Below are 24743 nucleotides of genomic sequence, written 5' to 3'. Positions count from 1 at the left end.
ATATCCATGAAGGAATGTGAGACTAGTGTCCTTGGACAGTCCCAGAGAAATAGAAAAGAAAGTCCATTAGGAGAAGAGATTCTCTTTTGGGCTTTGGTAGTGACATAGCAATGTCTTCCTGCTTTGTTAATTTTGTACCATTTGTAAAATACTGAAGTCTTCCCCAACTCCATTGTAGGCAAGCAAGATTTCCTATGCAATCAAATGCTTGTCACTTCAATGATGTCAGGATTAAGCTCAGTTTCAAAATTGCACATTAAGGGTCTACCAAACATTCTTCCATATTTTCCCCAGAATGTTTTCAATTTCCAATAACATTTTTTAAAATGGGCTAGGTGACTTGGTTTATTGCTATCACTTTGGGTTGACATTTGGTCAGAAAATTATTTATTGATTCATTCTAAAATATTGAATAAACATTTTATTAGGCATTGATGTTGAAAAAAGCATGTATAGAAATAGACACAATTTCATAGATCAGATATATTTCTAAAATCAACTTCTATAAATAAAAATTATTTAAAATATAAAAACATATATATCCTGTCTCTCTCTCCATATATGTTACAGATACATTATATAGATATGTGTGTGTGTATACATATATATGTATATATTGCATCCACAGTGTATCAGAGGATTGATAACCTATACCTAACTCCAAATACACTTATAATCTATCAAGTTAGACTAAAACCTAGACTTTGAATTTGCTCAGAATATTTGGAAGAACTCAGTAAGCATTGTAGATACTCAAAAGAATCATTCATTCATTGATGTTAACACAGTGATTCCATGGAAATGATTCAGTATAGAGAGACCAAGTAAGTCATCCTAGGCAAATTCCTCTGCTAAGTTTTACATATTTATATATAAATATATATTTATATACATTTTATATATGTTTAAATTTATTTATATAATGCACAGAAAATTTGAATACAAAATTATTATTCTATCTCACTTAGATCCAAGTTGTCTTCATGATCCAAATCTGAAATGATCATTCCCAGTAGAGTCACAATGTGTGGATATTAGTTTCCATCCCCGGAATCTTAAATTCTAAAATTAATGTGTTGCCCTATTTATAGCTATAGAGTTGTGTTCAAGTTAGTGAGGAATGGTAACCAACTTTTCTATCATACATTTGGATAACAGAAGACAAAATAAAGATGTGTTCTTGATGAAGAATTGATATTTGGCAAATGAGGAAGTTTTTCCAAGTGAGTTACTAAACATTGAGGAACAGTGACATCACTGAGACTGGGATATGCCTTTATCATCATTCACTACATTGTACAGTAGACATTTATATACATGTATTCCCCACGAAATTATGCACTGCTAGGCAGTGGGGGGGGGGTTGTCTATGCTTTGTTTAGTTTGTGCTCTCATTTCATAACACAGTTCACTGTTTGGGGACAAATGTGGGAGTCCCTAGTGTAGTTTGGAAGCTTTCTCTTCCCTTGTGATTCTTTCAAGCCATGAACAAAGGTCATGGTTGTAACCAAGGCTGGGCTTGGTTTCCTTCCGCAGTGCTTCCATTATAACACAATCTCATCATCTTTCTTGAACTGTAGGTTCACTTCTATCTTATCAAAAGTGAGACTATTTCTTGTTTACCTTGTTTCCTTTTAAATTCCAGTGCAGTACTTGCACATAGTGGGCATTTAATACATGTTTAGGAAGGAGGAAGGAAGGAAGGAAGGAAGAAAGGGAGGGAGGGAGGGAGGGAGGGAGGGAGGGAGGGAGGTAAGGAGGTAGGCTCTAAGGTCCTATGAGGTTCTCATTTCATGTGTGTCCACAGACAACATACATTCATTTTCAAAATCTTGATGTTTATCTAAGAAAACTTGCCAGTAATTCTTAGGGATCAATTTGTCCAAAGCAAAACCTTTGGTTGCTCCATGCATCAAATCTGTTGAAGCTATGAAATAAAATAAATTCCCCAACTTGTTAAAGTAGAAAATTTTTGAAGGTACACAGAGAAGGTAGTAATGATAATTCACTTTTAGTTCTCTCATCCAATATAAAATATAAAATAAAACCCAAAATTTTAAAGAAGGAAAATTTTTGTTTTACATGGTGAAAAATAGATATGTCTCTATTTTGTCGTGTATAAATACCCTGACATATTTAAAGAGTCAGAAAAGGGACTACAGTTTTCCTCAGTAGCAAGATAATGTTTTACATCACTTTTTTGTTATTTTATCTGAAAAGAACCTCTGGAGATTGCCTTAAAAATGGCAGCCCCTACTACAGAATTAATTATTCTTTATATAATTACTATTCATTCAGTGTTTGGCAAGTTACTTAAGCGCTCAGATTCTCAATTACTTCACTACAAATGTTTGTGGAGAATTTATGAGGATTGGGGATAATATGCAAATATCTAGTGACATGTCTGGTACATATTTGATGCTGAATATGTAATAGGTGTTCCACCATAATCATACTCATAAAAAATAAGTTTTTAAAAGCAAAAAATCTATGGAGGTATTCACTGAATATTTTCTATGTATTAAAAGTGGAAAAAAAAAGTCACACCAGCCAACACTCATATAGTACTTCTTCTGTTACAGGAACATTTTAGATGCTTTACACACTAATTTAATCCTCACACGCCCTCTTCTCATTTTACAGATAAGGAAACCAAGGTGCAAAGTGCTTGAGTAACTTCCCACAGTGCAGCAGGCGTCTGACTGTAGGTTTTGTGCTCTACCATTAGTTAGCCACGTAAGGAAAGGGAATAATCTATGACTTAGCAATAGGGAAATGGTTATGCAAATGTTTATTTTAAATGGACATACTATTATACAATCATTAAAATGAACTTATGGTCCAACCGGTGTAGCTCAGTGGTTGAACACTGACCTATAAACCAGGAAGTCATGGTTCCATTCTTGTTCAGGGTACATGCCCGGGTTGTGGGCTCAATCCGCGGTGTGGGGCATGCAGGAGGCAGCCAATCAGTGATTCCCTCTCATCACTGAGATTTCTCTCTCTCCTCCCTTCCTCTCTGAAATCAATAATATATATATATATATATATATATATATATATATATATATATATATATATCTACACTAATAAAAGAGAAAAATGGTAATTGGCGTACGGCGATACCGTTTTCATTGGCTAATCAGGGCTATATGCAAACTAACTGCCAACTAAGATTGGCAGTTAACTGCCAACTAAGATTGGCAGTTAACTGCCAACAAGATGGCGGTTAATTTGCATATGTAGGCACAATGCAGGGAGGCGAAAGGGAAAGCAGGAAGAAGCCCCCTGCCACTGACAGTGATCGGAAACCCAGGGGGGAGCTAAGATCTGGGGGGCAGGGCAAAGACGGCCCCGGGGCCGCCTTTGCCCTGCCCCCCAGCCATGATCGGAGAATCAGGCACCTTTGCCGCCCTGGCCAGTGATAGCAGGAAGTAGGGGTGGAGCCAGCGATGGGAGCTGGGCAAGGTCAAAGCTGGCAGTCCCAGGAGCTAGGGGTCCCTTGCCTGGGCCTAAAGCGAAGCCCACGATCGCGGCGCCCCCCCCGCTGCCACTGCAGGCCCCCGCTGCCCGGGCTGGACGCCTAGGCCAGAGGCGTTAGGCCTGGGCAGGGGCGGAGCCTGCAACCGCGGGGAGCTGGGGGTCCCCTGCCCAGGCCTGACACCTCTGCCGGAGGCCTCAGGCCTGGTCAAGGGGCCGATCCAGTGATTGGTGATTGGAGGGTGATGAGGGTCAACTCCTCTGGCCGAGGCATCAGGCCTGGGTGGGGGGCAGAGCCGGGGATTGGCAGGATATGATGGTCCCCTTGCCCAGGCCTGAAGCCTGGGTCAGAGGCGTCAGGCTTGGGCAGGGGGTGGAGCAAGCAATCAGAGGGAGATGGGGGTCCCCTGCCCAGGCATGATTCCTGGGCCAGAGGCCTCAGGCCTGGGCGGGGGCCAGAGCCAGTGATCGGGGGAGATGGGGGTCCCCTGTCCAAGCCTGACACCTCTGGTGGAGGCGTCAGGACTGGGCAAGGGACCGATCAGGCGATCGGAGGGTGATGGGGGTCAATGCCTGAGGGCTCCCAGTATGTGAGAGGGGGCAGGCTGGGCTGAGGGACACTCCCCCCCCCACACCCCCAGTGCATGAATTTCGTGCACCGGGCCATATATATAAACTTAATGGAGAATGTGAACTTTTAAAAAGTTATGCTAAATCATAAATATAGTTTAGTCACCCACATGGTTACAACTGTGAAAAAAAATGGATCTCATAGGGACTTTATATAAATGAGCATGCAGGGCCAGCCACATGTACACAGGGACTGAGAGAGAACTGAGGTAATGAGAAGAGGGAGAAAGGGGAGCTGGTCACCTACCACAGCCTACAGCAAGGGGACAGCATTGACCGTCTGTTCCAGGGGCTGTGGAAACAGTGTCCCCGAGGGCTGCTGCACAGGCTTCCTGCTTGAAGGGCATTTGACTGAAAGATGGAGAAGAGTACCTGGCTTCACACGTGTGAAGTGGGGATGGAGGAAGAGCCAGAGACGGAGGGAGAATTTTCCCATGATATCAACCAAATAAAAGTGAAGGGAGATTGAAATCTGATCCTGACCCCTAGCACAGAGGTTGAAGGAACAAATTCTAGCCCCCTGGCTCAGATGGTAAACAGAGCTCCTTTGGTGTCAAAGGCTGGGAGGCACTGTGAAATAGGTATCCAAGACGTTCCAGCACAAGTGGACGGTTGTTGATAGGGATGGTCAGACCAGACAGGAAGCTGGGTCTCCCTTTGATTGGAGTAATTTCTAGAAATTGTGAGTTATTGAAATCATAGAACACCAAGCAGTACAGATTTCTCAAGTACAGAGCAGTAGAAGACCCTCTAAATCCTAATGCATAGGGCCATGGCAGCCTGATAGCCCTCCAGCCTTTGTTCCTGTGGATTCAACAGAGGGTCAAAGAAGACATGAGTCAGAGGTACCAATAGTGGAGCTGGTAGGCCACTTGCATAGGACTTGACAACAATTTAGAAAAAGATGAAAATGATGCATGAGGTCTTATAAACTCATAGCTAATTTTTATCTTATAAATCTCCTTTAATGTCAAAATATTTCTTTTACAACATTAAAGTCTGGTAATTTGTGGAGGCTGTACTTTGACAAGTCTGCTCTTTTTAGATGTCTGTTTAAATCCTCGTCAATGGATGATTTAGGTGAGCATTTCCTTTCCTCCTCGTTCTCTCACAGGTAGGCACCATGCCAAGGACCCACCACTGAATCCCTTTATTCACATCAACATTCATCGGAGCTGGCAATGGTGCACACCTTCGTTCAGTGTGTTTTTGCAGATGTTTATGGTAATAGAGGACACTGAACCTTGTTTTCTCTCAGCAATGTTGACGAGCTCACATTCCAAGATGGAAGCCACATGCATGACCCTTTATTGAAATACAATTTTGAAAAATGCCATGCGCTTCAGAGCTAACAGATATTGAGAAGTAGTGAAAGATTTTCCTTTGTCTTATACCTCATGGAACTATAAGTTAGCCTCCATCTGACATTCTGTTTGGAGGATTGCACTGGGAGAGAAATCATGGGACACCAGCCAGACTGATGTAATCCTGGTGGTAAAGTAACACCCAACAACAATAAAAGTCCATTGAAACAGGGAAGTTTGTATACAGATACTTGTTTATCTTTCATCTTCCTCCCTTCCTAGCACATTTTTGAGACATTACCTGACTGTCACTAGGTAAGTGTTTAGGTATGCTAGTTCAGCACTTCAAGCACACAATAATTTTAAAAAGTAAGTCAATTTTTAAATTACAATAATTAACAAATAAGATGAGATTATAACAAAAATATTATGTCAGTTTCTATTTTGATTCACTTGATATAAAAAAACCTGCCTAATTTCTGGATTTTCTATGGAATCAAATTTTGTATGGTATCTGTACTTATTATATGTACATTCATTTTCTAAAAAGCCTTGGCCACCATTCATAGATTCAAATCCTAACAGTGAACAAATTTCAGAATGAAATTCTTGTCACTGGATCATCTTGGGAATCAAAAGATTCAAGTGCTACTGCAAAGGGTACATACCATGCCTGCCTCTCTAGACTAATATTCATCAACTTGTACCAACTGCCAAAATTTCATTTCTATTAAACCACCTATATTATGTAAGAACTATCCATTCATTTATTTTCTAAGTAGCAAAATTTAAGTATTTATTGGATTGTATAGCAAATAGGAGCTGGTCTAGGGGATGTGCAGTAGGAAATGAAGAAATCCTACTGGTGAGCTTTTCAAACAGTGCCAAGTTACAGTCATAAAGCATACAGACAGTGTCCTCTACTGATGGGGGGCCAGGTGGATGCTAATGAACTTCCTTTATAGGGCCTTCCTCTGTTGCATTTCCTGTGACTCAGCCAAGCCTCCCACTCTCTGTTGAAAAGAGTCATGGACCATTTGGGAATAGCTTGCAGTATGCACCCTTTATGCTTTGATGACATCAGGCAGAGTTATATTTAGTCACTAAAAGGCAAACATTTGCCCAGAGAACCAGCTACAGCACTCCCTTCTGACAAAATAAGATACCACTCTCCACCAATAACAGCAGCAGCTAACTTTTACTGAACAGTCACTGTGGTCAGGCACTTTTGTGAGCACGTTTCATCTATTAACTCAGTTAATCCTCTAAATAGCCCTCGCAAGAAAATATGACGATTACTCCCATTTTCCAGATGAGTAAGTTGAGGCACAGAAGACTGAATAATGTGCTCAAGCTCTCACAGAGAAATTGGGATTGTAAACCAGGCGATTTGGCACCAGATTCTCTACCTAAGATTTTCAATTTCTCATTGACCTCCCTTGCCCTGACATCACCTTCTAGTCTTTACATATAATCTGTGCTCCAATCAGTCTGGACTACCTTTTAGTTCTCCAGCCACGTTCCTATCCCTCCAGTTCTAAGTTAGATCCCCCTCCTGTAGACTGCCATTGACCCTGAGCACTCCAGACTCGCGTTTCTCTGAGGGAGCTGTGCCTGCTTTAAGCCAGGGCATGAGGCAGACCTTTAGAGAAGTTTTGTAGTTGAGGGGCGGTGTTTGGAAGACATCCAAAAGGGAGAGCTGTTTTTCCTTTCTTTAGTGTTAATCAGCTCAACTTGCAGTGGTGGATTGAGAGGAAAGATACTAGAGAGAAAAACTGCTATAAAGATAGGTGAGGTCAGAGGTCGCCTGCTGTGCCAAGCATGAACCCTCATTGCTGAGCAGGCACAGGGTCCTATGGCAGGGCTTAGGGTAGGGAGGAGAATTCTAGTGAAATTTTGGGCAGGATATGTTTATCAATGTGTATGACATTATTTAAATATTTTTTTAAAAAATTGTACAGTCCTACCAGTGTGTCTTAGCTGAAGATTCTTGTGTTAGTGGTCTAACTGGGATTCTAAAACCCCCAAATTGTCTTTTAATTCCTCTCCTTGCCCTCTTTTATCACAACTGAAATATTGTTTCATTTAGTAACAATCCAGTCTTGCTCACATCTCAAAGAAGTGGAGTAATTCTTCCCTGTCTAGCTTTACTGAGCAGCAGACATTGAACTCTTTGATTATTTCATCTTGGAACCAATACTTACAGGAGCAAAGTTTGCAATACATTTCAAAATCTGTGCACCCTGGTCTTATTTTAATCTCTTTCAGAATAATAATTTTATTTTACTTTCTGTATTGGAAATAGACTGCTTCAGACTTCTGTTGATAGATGACATATATAATGTCATCTGTCAGGGCTGGAAAGTTAAGAATGGAAATCCAGACTTTAGAGAATGGATAACGCATGGATACTACTTCCTGCTCTCTTTAGCTTGTGCTCTAGGTTGCCTATACTTTAAACTACTTAACTACTTCCCACCTTCAGGCACTTGGGTACCCTTGCATCATCTATGTTACTTTCTTTAATAGGTGATTTCTAGTGGCATTAAGCGATGTTTTAGCACCGTTGATCTTAAAACAAATAATCAATCATAAATCCCACTTCATCTTATATAGCTTCTGAACACCACAGTAAAACATCTCAAACCAATTGTGGATATACGTTGTGTTAATTTTTCCACCTCTAATTCATATTTTAACTTATTCCAAACTGTTTGTTTCCTCTAGTTCGCTTGCCAATGACCTCTATTCGATGGCTGTTCAGTGCCTAATTCAATGGCTGTTCTTCGCTCCTCATATTAGTCAAGCTTCCAGCAGCATTCAAAGTAGTTTCTTTTGAAGCACCCTCTTCTCTGGGCTTACATGACACTCCAGGTCTTGTTTTGACTTCACTGGCTGCTCTTGCACTGTCTCCTTGGCTGACATTTTCCTCTCTTTTGACCTTTAAAGGCTGTTGTGACTCAGGCAATCTTCTTTACTTGTTATTATTTTCTCTCACCTAAACTTCCTTCTTGCCTGATTATAAAAGGTACATTAGACAGAACCAAGTGGACCTGATATCATTATAAGTGAAAAACAGGTGAAAATCAGCAATTTCTTGATTCAACCTAATATTTTTATACTAAATTTCTTCTCTGAGCCCCATAGCCAAGTGTCTATGTGACATCTCCATTGGATGTCCAATAGGTATCTCAAATACAAAACATATCCAAAATGGAATTTTTGAAACAATCCATCTTGCTCAATTCCAATTTTTCTTTATGTTATGAAATGCCACTACCTAAGAGTCATCTTTGATTTATGCATTTTCCTCATCTCTAAAATGCAATCCATCACGAAGTTCCTTCCTTCCTTTAATTAATTTACATGTTGGATTTTTAGGTCCATTCTAAGCTACTGTATTCAAGTGATCTTACATCTTGAGTCAGCACTGTAATAACTCTTGTCTTTTTGCTTCTACTCTTGTCCCCCTACTACCCAGTCTCCACATAGCGCCAGAGTGACCAATTTAAAATATATATCAGGCTCTTTTACTAAACAGACTCTCTTACTAAACAATCAAACAAGCAAACAAAAACCATCAGCAACAAAAATACCTCTGGAAAGACTCCCCAATGCATTGAGATGATTACATATCCTTACCCAGGTTTAACCAGGGGTTGTTAGAGAACCTTAGCCTGCAGCCACACTGGGTCCACTGCTTGCTTTTGTAGATAGTTTTATGGAAACACAGTCATGCTCACTCACTTACGTATTTTCTATGCTTGTTTTTAAACTAAATGGCAAATTGAGTCACTGTGACAGAAATACTTTGGTCTGAAAGCCTGTAATATTTACTATCTGAGCCTTTACAGTAAATATTTGCTGATCCTGGTTTATTTGGTCCTGCACAGTCTTGTTCCTACCTCACTCATCTCTAGCCATTCTGCCACTAGTACTTACATCTCTTCCCCAACAGGCCTTATTCCTATTATAGGACTAGGACTAATGCTTTACTGCCATGAAAAATTTCTTTGTATTTATTCTTCCTTCGATAGGAAATGCTCTGTCCTTGGATCTTTTGTTGGTGGATACTTTCTTATTATCTAGCTCTTACCTCCTTAGAGTTATGGCTTAAAATTCTATATAAATTTGCCCCTAATTGCTCTCCCATCTCATCAAATGACACTTATTTCCTTTATTGAACTTACCATAGTCAGTAATTATCATACAGACACTAACCAGCCAGTATAGTATAATAATATCAGACAAAGTAGACTGTAAGGCAAGGAATATTACTAGATAGAGAGCAGGCATTCATTGTCTATCTATAGAGAAGATAATATATATCTGGGACCCTTCAGTCCACAGGCCAATGCTCTATCCACTGAGCCAAACCAGTAATCAGTAATATATATATATATATATATATATATATATATATATATATATATATATATGGCTTTAGAGCAATAGAGAATAATAAAGAAACTTAGAGAGATATTTAATTATGATAAAAGTTCAATTCAATACAAAGATAAAACTCCCCTGCATTTGCATGTATCTAATAACATAGCCTTAAAACATATAAAGCAAAGACTGGCAGATTACAAGGAGAAAAATAAATAACCAGAATCACATGACTGGGGGATTTTAACACTATTCTTTCAGGAGCTCACACAAACAAGCAAATAAAATAAACCCTATATATTCTTACTGAATTGCTTACATTTTCTGTTAAATATTCTACATTCATCTATTTATTGAATAGCCTTCAAAAGTACACATTGAGGGTAAATATTACTAAGCTTATATGCAAGCAGAAAAAATTGAAACTCAAAAAAATAAATAATTTATAGTTGGTATAGACAGTAATCAGGCCGTGTGGCTAAAACATTCACATCTTGGTCTTTCTGAACTGTACCTTTCCCCCTAGATTCCACTTCCTCCCTGATAAGTGAGTCAGCAATTCACTGTTTCTTTTTTCTGTAATTGCTATATGTCCTTTTCTTCCTCATTATATTATGCACAGATGTGGATGTGCAGAGATGCATTTCAGCATTAAAAACCTAGACCTAGAGGAAGCTGGGGTGGTGGTCCCTATCTTATCTCTGTTTCATTTGCCAGCCTGGCTCCTGTAAAACTGGATGGATCCTGGAGAATGACTACAGTCTATAGACTCCGCTAGACATAGTGTCCTTGCTAGGACAGATTTACAAGGCCTTGTGTTCCCTTATTATGCAGCCACTGATTTAGTGAATGCATTCTTTCCTATTCTGGTCAGGTAAGAGGATCAAAAATAGTTTGCATTTACATGACAGGCACAAACACATTCATTAATGCTTTTGCTTCAGCGCTGTGCTAACTTTCCTGCCCATTTTCATAATACAGTCTGAAGAGATTCAGACTGTCTGAGTCCCTCAGATCCATTATACATCAATCTATCGTATCAATGCCATCATGCAGATAAGACAAGAGGTGGCTAGGATGCTATAATTCTTAGTAAGTCATATGCGCTTCTAATACTGGAAGATAAACTATGAATTATTTACTTCAGAAAACTTACAAATTCTTTCTTTGTCCCTTTGAAATGTAAATTTTCACCCAGCCTCTAGGCAGTTTCATAACCCAAGAATGTCCTTCTGAAAGAACAGGGAGCTACTCCTTAAGACACACCGATGACCAGTAGGCACATGAAAAGGCGCTCACCATCACCAATCATCAAGGAAATGCAAATCCAAACCACCATGACACATCACCTCAAACCTACTAGAATGGCTGTTATGAGAAAGATTTTAAAAAGTAACAAGTGTTGGAGAGGATGTGGAGAAAGGCAGACCTCTTACACTGTTGGTGGGAATGTAAACTGGTACAGCCACCATGGAAAGCAGTATGGAGGCTCCCCCCAAGAACAATATGATCCAGCAATTCCTCTTCTGGGTAGATACATGAAGAATATAAAAACAGTAATTCGAAAAGATATATGTACCCCTATGTTCATGGCAGCATTATTTACAAGTCATGATATGAAATAATCTAAATGTCCATCAATGGATGAATGAGTAAAGATGTAACACACACACACACACACACACACACACACAAGCACACACAATGAAATACTACCTAGTCATAAAAAAGATGAAATATTGCCACTGTGACAAGGACAGGTCCTGTGTATGTTATGCTGAATGAAATAATTCAAATGGGAAAAGACAAAAACCATACAATTTCACTCATCTGTGGAATATGAAACAAAAAAGAAACAAATGAACAAACAAAAGTAAACTCATAGGTACAAACAACAGAATGGTGGTTGTCAGAGGGAAAGGATGGTGGGGGAGGGTAAGTGGGTAAAGGTGGTCAAATATATGGTGACTGATGGAACCTAGATTTTTGGGAGTGAGCACACTATAGTGCACACCGTTATCAAATTACAGTGTTGTACACCTGAAACTTATATAATGTTATTAACCAATGTCACCTCTTTTTTTTTTTTTAAAAAAAGTATTGCCAAATCAAGAAAAAAATAAACATAGTACCCCTGTCTCCCAGGCTCTGTGGGAAGATAGAGGCCTAACTTCACTTGGTAAGCACCAGGTAGAATCATAGATAGCCTAATCAGGTTCAACTGCCCACACAATGTCTTCCAGTACTTTCTACTAACTCATCCCAGTGTCTAAAACTTTCACCTTCAATCTTTCCCCTCTTGCAAAAGTCTTTTTCCGTTTTATTGAGATGTGATTAACATATATCATTGCATACGTTTAAGTTGTATTTGACATATGTATTATTGTGAAATGATTATCAAAATAAGTTTAGTTAAAATCTCCAGCTCCCATAGTTACTTTATTTTTTCTTGTGATGAAAACTTTCAAGATCTATTTGCAGTGACTTTTTGAAAAGTGTCTCTTACTTACTTATATTTATTTATTTATTGTTAATTCTCTTTACTCAAAGGGTTGGAGGCTATGGAAGCTGGAATACAGTGAGCAAGGAGGAGAGTGTGATGTGATGAGGCTAGAACTAGAGACACCTGATTAGTGAAGCAACTTAGGAGACATCCAAGGAGTTGAAAATTTGCTCTAGGCATAATTTATACTTTTAAGGGTAGCAGGAATAGGATCAGATTTACATTTTTTCAAAGCTCAATCTTGTCTTTGGTGGCACCTGGATTTCAGGGGAGAGACTGCATTACTTGTTACCACTGCAGTAAGATACTGCTGGGAGTGGGGATGCAGGAAAGTCATGACTTCCCAGATTTGGGAATTTGTAGTGAAATCTCTGGACATAAGAGTTCATTTGCATATCCTATACGATAAAAGCCTAATATGCTAAGTGTCCGGTCAACTGGTTGGCTGTTCAACCAATCAAAGTGTAATATGCTAAAGACATGGTAAGGCTACTCAACTGCTTACTATGACATGCACGGACCACTGGGGGGAAGACAGTTGACCGGTCGACCAGTTGCTATGATGTGCATTGACCATCAGGGGGCAAACAGTTGACTGGTCGACCAGTTGCTATGATGTGCACTGACTACCAGGGGGCAGATGCTCTGACCAGTAGGTTAGCTTGCTGCTGGGGTCCAGCCAATCAGGACTGAGCGAGATGGGCCGGACACATCCTGGAGCCCTCCCTGGTCCCTCCCCGGCTGGCCAACCTTCCACATCCCTCCTTGGCCTCAATCATGCACCAGTGGGGTCCCTCAGCATGGTCTGCACCCTCTCACAATCTGTGAGCCCTCGGGGGATGTCAGAGAGCCAGTTTTGGCGCCATCCCACAGGCCAGGCAGAGGGACCCCACTGGTGCACGAATTTATGCACTGGGCCTCTAGTTATAAATAACTGGTTTTAAAATGTTAGCATAGTTAGCTAGTTAGTTATAAAGAAAGGGAGCAAAGGGAATCAGATAATATGCCTAATGTACTAGGAAGCTGAATCAGACATTAAGCCTGATTTACTAGGAAGCTATAACATTCACAGCCTCACAGGGGACCACTGCATCCTCCACCCTGGGGACCTAATCCCCAAGGCCGGCAGGAAGGATCAATTACGGGTCATTAGCCAGGATAACAGGGGAAGAATAAAAACAGCAGGGGAAATGCCTTTGCTACACACAAACATGGTAGAAACCAAGATGTAGCAGTGGGCAGGTAAGTCAGCCCATGTGCAATAGAAACCAGATACAGCAGAACTTGGAGACATGCAGCAATAATAGGAGCCAAGATGGTAACCATAAAGCAAAGGTGCCTCACCTGGGATAAAGACAAGGTTGGTTGGGGTGGGGGCGGGGGGGAGGAAGGGGCGGGAAGGGTCCAGCACAAGCCCGCCAAGAACTGGGAAAGAGATTGGTTAGTTTGAAAAAGCCCTTTGCCTTTCCCAAGCCTGAGGTAATATAATCAACGCTTTACAAAGGCCTCTGGGTAACAGCTTGATTCCCACGTTCTCTCTCCGTAGCAGCCATGCAGGCCTAGGGGTCCAGGCGTGGCTCCAAGCACGTGCCTGGGTACAGCAAAGCAGCCCCGTCCTGAAGGAAGCCAGCCACAGAGACTGAACTTGGACTAAGCTTTGGCCTGGAGGAGCTGGTGGCACGGAATTTCTGGCCCCGGCCCTTCTGGGTGAGATGCAGACAAGGCTGGGCTTCTTCCACAGCGGGCGGAGCCGAACCACCTGGCCACGGATGAGACACAGACTCCCGGCACCTGGAGACTGACCTTTGCGTTTGCTCCAAGTTCCATGAAATCTTAGCACCACACCTCATCCTCCCATATGTGCTCCTCTCACGTCACCACAAGAACCCATTTCCACCGGCAACAAAAAAGTTTATTGTTTGTATTCTGGTCAGGCTTCTAGTCACATGGCTTGTGGCTGAAACTGAAGCAAAAAAAAATCTACCCAAAATAAACAAGGTTGTTTTTTTTATTTTGTTTTGTTTTGTTTTGTTCCCCTGCTTTTTAGTAGGACCTAAAGATATCACTGGTGAGGGGCAGGGGCGATATGGCAGTTTAGCCTCTGTACCCCAAGTGGTGAGAGCTAAGAACGGGAGAATCTTGGATCATGATATGGCTGTTTCTCAGTGGCACCCAAAAAAAATCAGTAAGCACCCCAGTATAAGTCCCCATTAGCACTCCACTTTCAGACTGCAGTGTGCTTTTATCAGTTATGCACCCATCTTTTCCGTATCAGGAGTTTTAAAAATTTGCACTTAAAAGTTCTCACTGTTTATGAGTACTACCTTGAAGTTAAATCAATTGTAATTGAATTATTCATGGACTAATTTATATGCAGTAGAAAGTCCAAAATAACTGTTCTAATACTTGGAAAATTATCATTTAGGAGATGAGCATATTTGAGTGATATAAATAATTAACAAACTTTAAGACTATTCTTGCTGTATTGGCATTATGGGAAAAGGGATTTAACCATTTGGAAAAAAAACTGTATTAAACAAGAATCCTTGATGATGAGTAAAATTCAGTGACAACTTTATTTGTTGTTGTTGTTGTTTTTTTGCTTTCTTTCTTCTTCTTCTTCTTTTTTTGCTTTCTTTTAGAGAAGATAAATGCATTTGAAATGCTTCATTAACTAGAAAGTCTGCTTTATGCCACCCAGAGCTGAATATATGCTTGTGAAATATGCAAATATTTTCAAGGTATAAAATTTTAACTGTTGTTGAATTCAACTGAAGCACTGTGAAAATGAAACTAACATAGCCCACAATTCCATTTTTCATTTTAACAACCTTGGCTAAATATGTTTGCAGAACAGAAATTTTTGAAGTAAATCAGTTTTAGCGACTATGATCTCATTTCCCCAAGTTATCGCTGCCAGGCTTCATGGGGTACAACTTCCATCACCGGATTCCATACAGGACCAGAGTGGAAAGTGGAAGCCCATTCAGCAGCTACAATGCTATCCTCATTCCTTTTGAGTTCATAAACAGCCTCTCTTAAGATGTAAAAACTGTGGAAAGATGGGAGTTAAGACTCTGTAGTATTTACATGTCGGTTTTAAAAATCTTTTAACATAAAAAAATGTAACTAAGAGAATGATACATATTTTGATTTTACCTGCAGATATTTTCAGGGTAGGAAAGAGTTTATTTTTACAGATGCAACAATAATATGAACAGAGCCACATTGAAAGGGACCCAGAGCTGTCATCCCAGAGGAACTGTCTTGCAGGTCTCATGCATCAAATCTTTAGAATATTAAAACAGGGAAAATAACCACTTGACTGGGCCTAAAGCAATGCTGTTTCCCAAGTAGCTGTTTGCGATAACAAGAAAGCAGATTTTATGACTACTGGAGTGACGGCTACTGGGCTGAAAACTAAAAACATTGTTTAGAATCAGCATCACTATATTAGCTTATCTGCACCAATAGAAATGCCTTCCTTCTACTGATGTAATTGTTCCCCTTCCCTTTCTCATAAATGCCTATTGTCTTTGTCTCCTAATTGGAACATTATTTGGGTTTCTGCCTGAATTAATGCTTCCCAAATAGCTATTTGTTTGGAGCTCAAATAAATGCTTGTTGCCTGTCATTTGAAAGGCCCTTTATTTTTAGGCTAACGTAGCCCACATATTACCTGGGAGTGTTGTGTGGTGGTGCCTGGACATCAGTGATCCAGTGATACATCGGGGTGATAAAGAAGAGATCATGAGAATTCCAGCAATTAGGAAATAGGAGAGAATAGGCATTCATTGTTGTCTATGATATGCGGAATTGGGAGAGCTAGGGCTCTCCTCCCAGGTTCTTGTTGCATGAAGTTTAAAGAATAAATTCGTGGACTAAAAGGTTTCTTTAAGTAAACGTGTGCAAATTTGAGAAAATAAACAAATAGGACTACACCAAAATAAAAAGCTTCTGCACAGCAAAAGAAACCATCAACAAAACAACAAGAAAGCCCACTGCATGGGAGAACATATTTGCCAGTGCCATCTCCAATAAGGATTTAATCTCCAGAATTTACAGGGAACTCATACAACTTAACAAAAGGAAGATAAATGATCCAATCAAAAAATGGGCAAAAGACCTAAATAGACACTTTTTGAATGAGGACAGACAGACGGCCAAGAGACATATGAAAACACTAGTGTCCAGTGCACAGATTCATGCACATTGAAAGGAAATTAATTAGAAGAAATATTTCAATATGAATGTGAACAAAAACAACCACATTCATGATCAACAACAACAGAGCGAAACACACACATGCAACTGGCGCCAGTGAGAGCTTTATATGTATCGCACATGCACAAGTCACCGTTTACTTTTAAATTGCCAGTGTGCGTCATATGTGTTGGCCAGATGGTCAGACAGATGGTTGGGCAGATGTACAGTCGGTCAGTTAGCCTTTTATATATATAGATGTTCAAAGTCTCTAATCACCCGAGAGATGCAAATCAAAACAACTATGAGGTACCATCTCACACCTGTCAGAATGGCTATCATCAACAAATCAACAAATGACAAGTGCTGGTGAGGATATGGAGAAAAAGGAACCCTCTTGCACTGCTGGTGGAAATGCAGACTGGTGCAGCCACTGTGGAGAGCAGTATGGAGTTTCCTCAAAAAGTTCAAAATGGAACTCCCATTTGACCCAGTGATCTGGGAATATATCCCAAGAAAACAAAAACACCAATCAGAAAGGATATATGCACCCCTATGTTCATAGCAGCACAATTCACCATAGCTAAGATCTGGAAACAGCCTAAGTGCCCATCAGCAGATGAGTGGCTTAAAGAACTGTGGTACATCTATACAATGGAATACTACACTGAAGTAAAAAGGAAGGAACTTTTACCATTTTCGACAGCATGGATGGAACTGCAGAGCATTATGCTAAGCAAAATCAGTCAGTCGGAGAAAAATAAATATGATCTCACTCATATGTGGGATATAATGAACAATATAAACTGATGAACAAAAATAGATCCAGAGACATGGTAACCCTGAACAGACCGTCCAACCTCAGAGAGAAGGCAGGGGAGGGGGGCGGTTAAGAGATCATCCAAAGGACTTGTATGCATGCATATTAGCATAACCAATGGACATAGACACTGGGGCAATGGGGGCTTGTCCTGAGGGGTGGGAGTGGCCGGGGGCAGTCATTCAGGAAAAAGGAGACACATGTAATACTTTAAACAAAACAAAAAAGTGTGGAAATTTATTGAAAGCATATACAAACTCCCTCATAGGGAGGGATTCCCAAGTGGGTAATGAGTGAAGCCTCTTTGTTTAAGGGTTTTAAATGCTGGCAGATCTTTGCCTATACATGCTACCTTGTAATTAGACCCCTTCCCCATTTTATGTCCCCCCATGCTCTCCTAATTGGCTAATTTCCCCCCAATTTTATTACATGGTATCATTTCCAAAGTTTCAAAGCCCATCCGGTGCCCCCCTCTTTTTCTTCCCCCTGTCTTGTAACATTCCTCCATCCTCTGTGCATGTGAGATAAACATTCTGGCATCTTGGAGCTGCCTCTGCCCATTACATATGTCTTCCTCTCCATGGACCTCCCCCTTCCCTAAAACTGCCTTTCCTGTCTCTAAACTCCTTTCATCTAGGGGAAGGAATGCTGATTTGGATGACAGGAGTTCTCAAGTTTTATTCCAGGTTTAGACACTACTCATGTAAAAACAGATCTAGGGCAAATCCAGCCTTTGTGTGAAGCTTATACATCTCTAGGGAACAAATTATTAAAAGTTAAATACAATATTAGGTATAGAACACTGGAAGGGACTATGTGAGTGAGGGATCCTCAACATTAAACTCCATTAGCTTCATGCTAAATTCTATTAAGATAGGTACCAGAATTTCAATTCTCATATGACATAGCTGAGATCAACAGATAAGCACCAGCTTCCAGTCAGTACTTTGATAGAGCTAAGCCTCGAACATGGACTCCTGAAGCTGGAAGGAATCTCTGCTCTTTCTGTCTCACAGTGGAACCTCCCTATGTGACCTCAGACAAGATATTTCATCTCTTTGGTCTTTTAGTTCTACCTTGAAAAATGAGAAGAAAAATAAAATGAATTAAAATTTCTTCCTAGTTTAATAAAAGCATTGCCCATTTACCCAAGTTAAAAACAAGAAATATAAACACCATGAAATATACAGATCATGTATTATAGAAATCTTACTAACCAATGTCACCCCAATAAATTTAATTAAAATAAAAATATCAGAAATAACTCATTGCACTACTATATTAACTTTTTTTTTATTCTCACCAGAGGATATTTTTTTTCCATTGATTTTTTAGAGGAAGGGGTAGAGACCGGGAGAGGGAAACATTGATGTGAGAGAGACACATCAATTGGTTGCCTCCCGCATGCGCCCCAACAAGGGCCAGGAATGAACCTGCAACTGAGGTATGTACCATTGACCAGAATGGAACCTGAGACCCTTCAGTCTTCCGGTCAACACTCTAACCACTGAGCAAATCCAGCTAGGGCTACATATACATTTAATCACAAATAGTTCTTCTTAAATATTTCAATTGCATTTTAACTTTTCTTACTACACTATTCTACTCATTGTAGACTATTACTGCCCATGCTTTATATGCTATTTCACAAAGGATCTTTGCAGAGACTTCCATTCTCTACTGCCATCACGATAAATTAAATGTCCAGCCGAAGGGGGTGATTATTACTCCTTGGCGTATCCAGGGTTGCTAGTGTGATTAGGAAATAATTGTTTGATTATTTTACTTATCTTTGCAGCTTATGGGAAATGCTGTTCATTTGGCCATAATATCTTTCTTCATTCATTCATGTGAAAATGTAGACCATAGCATAATTAACTAATCTTCCATGGATGGCAATGAATAAGTATAATTATTATATATGTGTCAGCCACAGGTAAAACAGATATAGGTTAAGAAAATTATAGAGATTATCATGATGGTATTAATGATTGCCTCAGTCATTTTTGTTTAAATATTTTTATAGATCTTGTGTAACCGTGTGAAAAAAGGTTTCTGTAGTTATGGTCTTCAGAGCATGTTCATGAGAAGAATGTTAAATAAAGCAAATGTTTCAAAAAATAATAATAAATAACAAGAAATTATCCTTGTTGCTTTTTAGAATCTCACCCCCTACAATCTAACAGGATACAGCATGGTGATTGGTCGGACTGCTGCCATGTCAGTCTCCCAGGGTTTGATTCCTACTATCAGTAGCTGTCCATACTTGGGCAAGTTACCTGGCTTCTCTCCTGCCTCAGTTTCCTCATTTACAAATGGTGACAGCAATAGTACTGGCAGCATTACTTATGATGATTAACTTCAAGCATAGCACAAGAAGAAGTAGTCATTATTTTTTAATCACCAAATCAGGAACAGCTCTGAACATCCATGTCTCTGAACATCTTCTGCCTCCATTTAATCTTTTTTTTCTCTTACCATTTCCAATCAGGATGCTTCCCAGAACTCATTTCAATGTAGGATAGAACCAGGGTATACAAACCCCTCCCCTTTTCATTTCTTCTCTGTCTTTGCTTTTTCCGTGTGCTAAATAAATCAGGAGATGTTTCTCCGTATCTAAGGTCCACCATCTATCTGTTCCTTTGTCATAGCAATATATTGTCATTTATCTTTTCTTCTAGAAGAACACGTTGTCTTTGGAACTGCTCCTTCCTTTCTGCTGGGTGTCCTCAGGATTCTGTCCTTCTGCTGAGTGAGGGAGTTTTGAGGCGTCTCTCTGCCTCCCACACCTTTCAGCACCTCTCATGAGTCACAGACTGGCGGAGTGAACTGTTGACTTGACTGGGGAACTCTGTGGAGAAAGTATTAACCTCTCGAGGCCTTTTTGTCTCATTCATAAATCGGGATAATGATTGTTCCTACTTAACTGTGGTGGGGATGAAAGTAACCAAAGCATATGAACTAGTTAGTACACTGTCTAGCGCACTGCAAGGCTCAGAAAGTATTGACTGTTATCATCATAGTCATGATTTCCAGGGGAGTTTGTTAGAGCCCTTTTTCCTTTTCCCCAGCAAAGTATTTTCCAGCGTGGGTCTTGTGATATCCAGTTCCAAGTTCTGGAATAATGAGCAAAAAAGTTATCTCCTAATTAGGGACATTTCTTTTTATGATGGCAGAATCCAGTTTTATGCTGATCTATAGCAATAATAGTATCTTATAAATCTATGGGTTTTAGAAAAATCTTGTGATTAAACATCCTTGAGATTTAAATATGCTGTCATAGAGACTGTGTTTTACTTCTTCTATAAACAATCTTTTAATAAGTAATTTCAAAGGATAAATTCAAGATAGGAAGCCACGAGGGAAATGTTGATGCAGATGAGAGCTTCAGAGCTCAAAGTAATTAAGAATTCTTGGCAAGAAGAAAGAATCTTTGAAGAAATGGAATCTAATTCTTTACCCATGATAATTTAACATTGTGCCTTTGATAAACTCTCTTATTAATATTTATTAATTTATGATATACCCAAATTTAGTATAAATGCATGTAATTGAAGCCCTTATATTCTGGGTGCATTCATTAAAATACTGATGAAGTCAGTGTCCTATTTTACAATTTTCTACTTTAATGCAATAAAGGTGAACTATTAGCTATGTCTTTAAGAATGATACCAGGTTCTGGAATTGCTAAGTTTGGGGAATGGAAAGACTGTATACCTAACAATGAAATAGTTTGTTGGCTCAGATAGTCGTTTAGTTTCTTAACATTAGTAGTATTGATTAGATTTCTGATGACTGGTGTGAACACCTTAGGTTAAATGTAAATACAGTCTATCAATAAAACTAACACTTTGCTTAATAGAAAAATGAGAACTAAGTGCATAATTTCTTGATGTAAGTCATAATACACAGGAGTTCAGAGCATCTAAATCTCTATTATGATCATTATAAAATCTCCTCCAAATATTGTCTCCCAGCAACTGTAAATTCAAATCTAAAAAAGTTAATAGTTTATTCAAGCGTCCTTTGTCGACTGACTTATTCAATGTTATCTTATGAGTATCAACTAATATATGGTAAAGCTTTCACTAGTTGTCCCAGGTGCTGCATATCCAAATATTAAAAGAAACAGACATGAGAATTGCTTCCAAAAAACTGAAAAAATTAATGGAGACAAAACAAAAAGACAGACATTTTATTGTCTGCAATGTAAAACTTTGACTAACACAGTGAGAAATAAGTGTTAGGGAATAATGGGGGAGTAGAGTTAGGTTGGTAATATTTTTAGAGGATATGCCTTTAAGATGAGACCTAAATAATTTTAGGAAATCATCTTAAGGAGAGAGATTATGAAGTGCACTGCAACAGAGGACACTACATATGCAGAGGCCCCTAAGTAATCAAGTGTTTGAAAATAGGAAGATCAGAGTGATCCAAGATTAGTGAGTGGAGGGAAAGATGGATTAAAATGACCTTGGACAGGTAGATAGAAGTCAGATTGTGCATGTAAGTAGAACAGTCATATTTTAACCAATATGCAGTGGGGACCCTTAACTTCTGGAAGGTAGCCATTAGTATGGAAATTATACATGATTTATTTCTATTAGATAACAGATATTATTCTTACTAAATCATAGAACAAACCAGGAGGCAATGTAATGGAAGAAAAAAAGGGACGTGGGAAGGTAGCATGGTGCTAAAGAACTATTTAGAATGGATGTGGGGAGCACACTGTGAGTATGGGATTTTGAGAAAAGATGAGAAGTAAGGCTTTCAGAATTAGTTTTGAATTTGAATACTATCCTTTCCAGTGATTGGAAGCCTCAGTTTCTAGTAGATGAACAATTTGTTCAACAAATTTTTATTGATCATTTGATAGGTACCTAGAATTTCTCAATTTAGTAAGATTTAATATAATCAGATACAGTAATGGGAATTATGAAGGAAGGAGGTGGAAAAATGCAAGTCTTCTTAGTGAAGAGTGAGGCAGTTGCTTCAGTTGGAAGACAATCTCATTCATTCATTTGAAAAATACTTTGTATGCTGATCACATGAAACTATGGGCAAGGCTCTGTATATTCTGGGGTGTAAAGAGTTGGGTCAAATCTGTATCCTACCCTCAGAGAGCTTGCATTCAATGGATGTTAAGACAATTCCAATAGAGTCAAACAATATGATTTTGAGGAGCTCTTATATCTGCTATTCATGAGTTGCAGCTCCATTCATTTGTCCCACAACAATGCTTTGATCATCAAATTTGTGCCAACTATCACCAACATGTCTGCTCGAAAATACCCTTACAGAACTTCTTTCTTTCTTTCTTCCTTTCTTCCTTTCTTCCTTTCTTTCTTTCTTTCTTTCTTTCTTTCTTTCTTTCTTTCTTTCTTTCTTTCTTTCTTTCTTCCTTCCTTCCTTCCTTCCTTCCTTCCTTCCTTCCTTCCTTCCTTCCTTCCTTTCTCTCTTTCTCTCTCTCTCTCTCTCTCTCTCTCTCTCTCTCTCTCTCTCTCTCTCTCTCTCTCTCTTCCTTTCAAGCTCGAATTTATTTCTATTTAAAAATGCTTTTAGACTTAAAAAAGGCCCAATGTGTCCAGGTTTAATTTAAGATTACCCTGAGCTAGTGTCGGTTTCTCGTTTTGTGAGGCATCAATTTGTTCCTTGTTAATGAAACACCCTGATAATTCTCCTTGGATCATGGCGATTTCCTGTGACTCCCAGTATCTGTCTTAAATGGCCATCAAGTTATGAATGATGAGAAACTTAATACCAGAAATAATTACAACATGTCTGCAGATTCTACTTGAATATCCTCTCTGCATTATTCTTTGCAAATAGGCCCAGTGATTATCAATTTGAGTAACAGAAATCATGATGAGTGTCATCTACAAAGACTGGTATTAAATGCAGCTTTTTCAGAACAGAAATCAGCAAATACCCTTCAAGATGAAACACCCAGAATTTCTTTTTAAGAGAAGGAAACTAATATATGCTGTGTACCTTCTTTGTGCTAGACAATATGCTGGATGGGATCCCTCTGTTTATTATCATTCATCACAATAAGTATACATAAGTATATGTAATTTGACCAATTCAAGGAGATATTAAGCAACAGAGAAAGAGTGTGGATATATCTTTCAGATTCTAAAGACTATTCTCTCCTATTTTTGGCTATATCTGGATCTTTGCTTAGTAAAGAAAAATTATCTCAGAAAAATGGGACACGTTTTGATGTAATTTTTATAATAAGTTTGAAGATATACTTAAATGTACAGAAGTAGATGTACTAAGAAAAAAGCCCACTGGAGGTCAAAACATAGCAATGTATTAAATAATAAACCCCAAACCAAACACAATAAACTGAGAGACATACAGAAAAGGGTCTGAAAGGTTATATGCAAAACCAGCTACCAAGTTTGCCTCTCAGAAGGCAGTGGGATTAGGAGATTGGGAGGGAAACTTTTGCTCGGTACTCTCCATAGTTTAAATTTTTTATAAAAAGGAATCAATGTTTTACATATGTAATTAAGTAAAACAAATAAATACACAGAATATAACTCATTTTGTTTTAATTAAAATAACCGTGATAAAGCGAGCAGCGTGGTTTCATGTGTATAACAGAGTGTAGAGAGGATTTCTTTCATCTTACGTAGAGTTCCACTTTCCCTGGAGTTTTATTAGACAGAGACTAACCATCACATATCAGAGTTAATGACTGCAGACCATTTCACACTGTCAAGGATGTATGAGATGTTACTGCAGATAAACTTAGGCTAAAGAGTCTTGGTCCTGCAAGACCCTCTTGGCAGACCCCAGGCGTCAGATGTGAAGTCAGTCACCACAGAGCCTCCTCCGAGGTCAGGATTCTTGCCTTTGGACCTTATGCTCAGACCTTTCAGAGCAGCAATATCAACAGACCCTTGTTTCAATCACAAGGAAAGCACAGACTCTTACCTTTGCCAGTGTTTGACAAGCACTCCTTCTGACTGTTAATTTTCAGATGTTTGTTCATTAGATTCCACAAATGAGTGAGATCATGTGATACTTGTCTTTCTCTGACTGGCTTATTTCCCTTAGCATAATAATCTCCAGGTCCACCCATGCTTTTGCAAATGGTAAGCATTCCTTCTCTTTTATAGCTGCATAGTACCATTTATTCTTCACAACTTTGAGAAATATTATTATACCCATTTTACACATAATGCAACTGACAGAGAATTTTGCTCATTGGCTCCACATCCCAAGTGGTTGGGATCTAGTTTTTTCCTCAAAACAAAAGCCATGGTCTCTTCTCTATACAACATTCCCACATTGGCTACCCCTGAAATCCAGAATAAAAACAGCAAACAAAAATTTTTAAGTTATGTATGTCATTGTTTCCAACATTGACTTTAAAAAATAGTAGAAATAAATAAGAACT

Source organism: Myotis nattereri, assembly GCF_964212035.1.
Source record: "Myotis nattereri genome assembly, chromosome: 17".
NCBI classification, from domain to species: domain Eukaryota; kingdom Metazoa; phylum Chordata; class Mammalia; order Chiroptera; family Vespertilionidae; genus Myotis; species Myotis nattereri.
The sequence above is the reverse complement of the archived record's forward strand: the minus strand, read 5'-3'. Positions refer to the sequence as shown.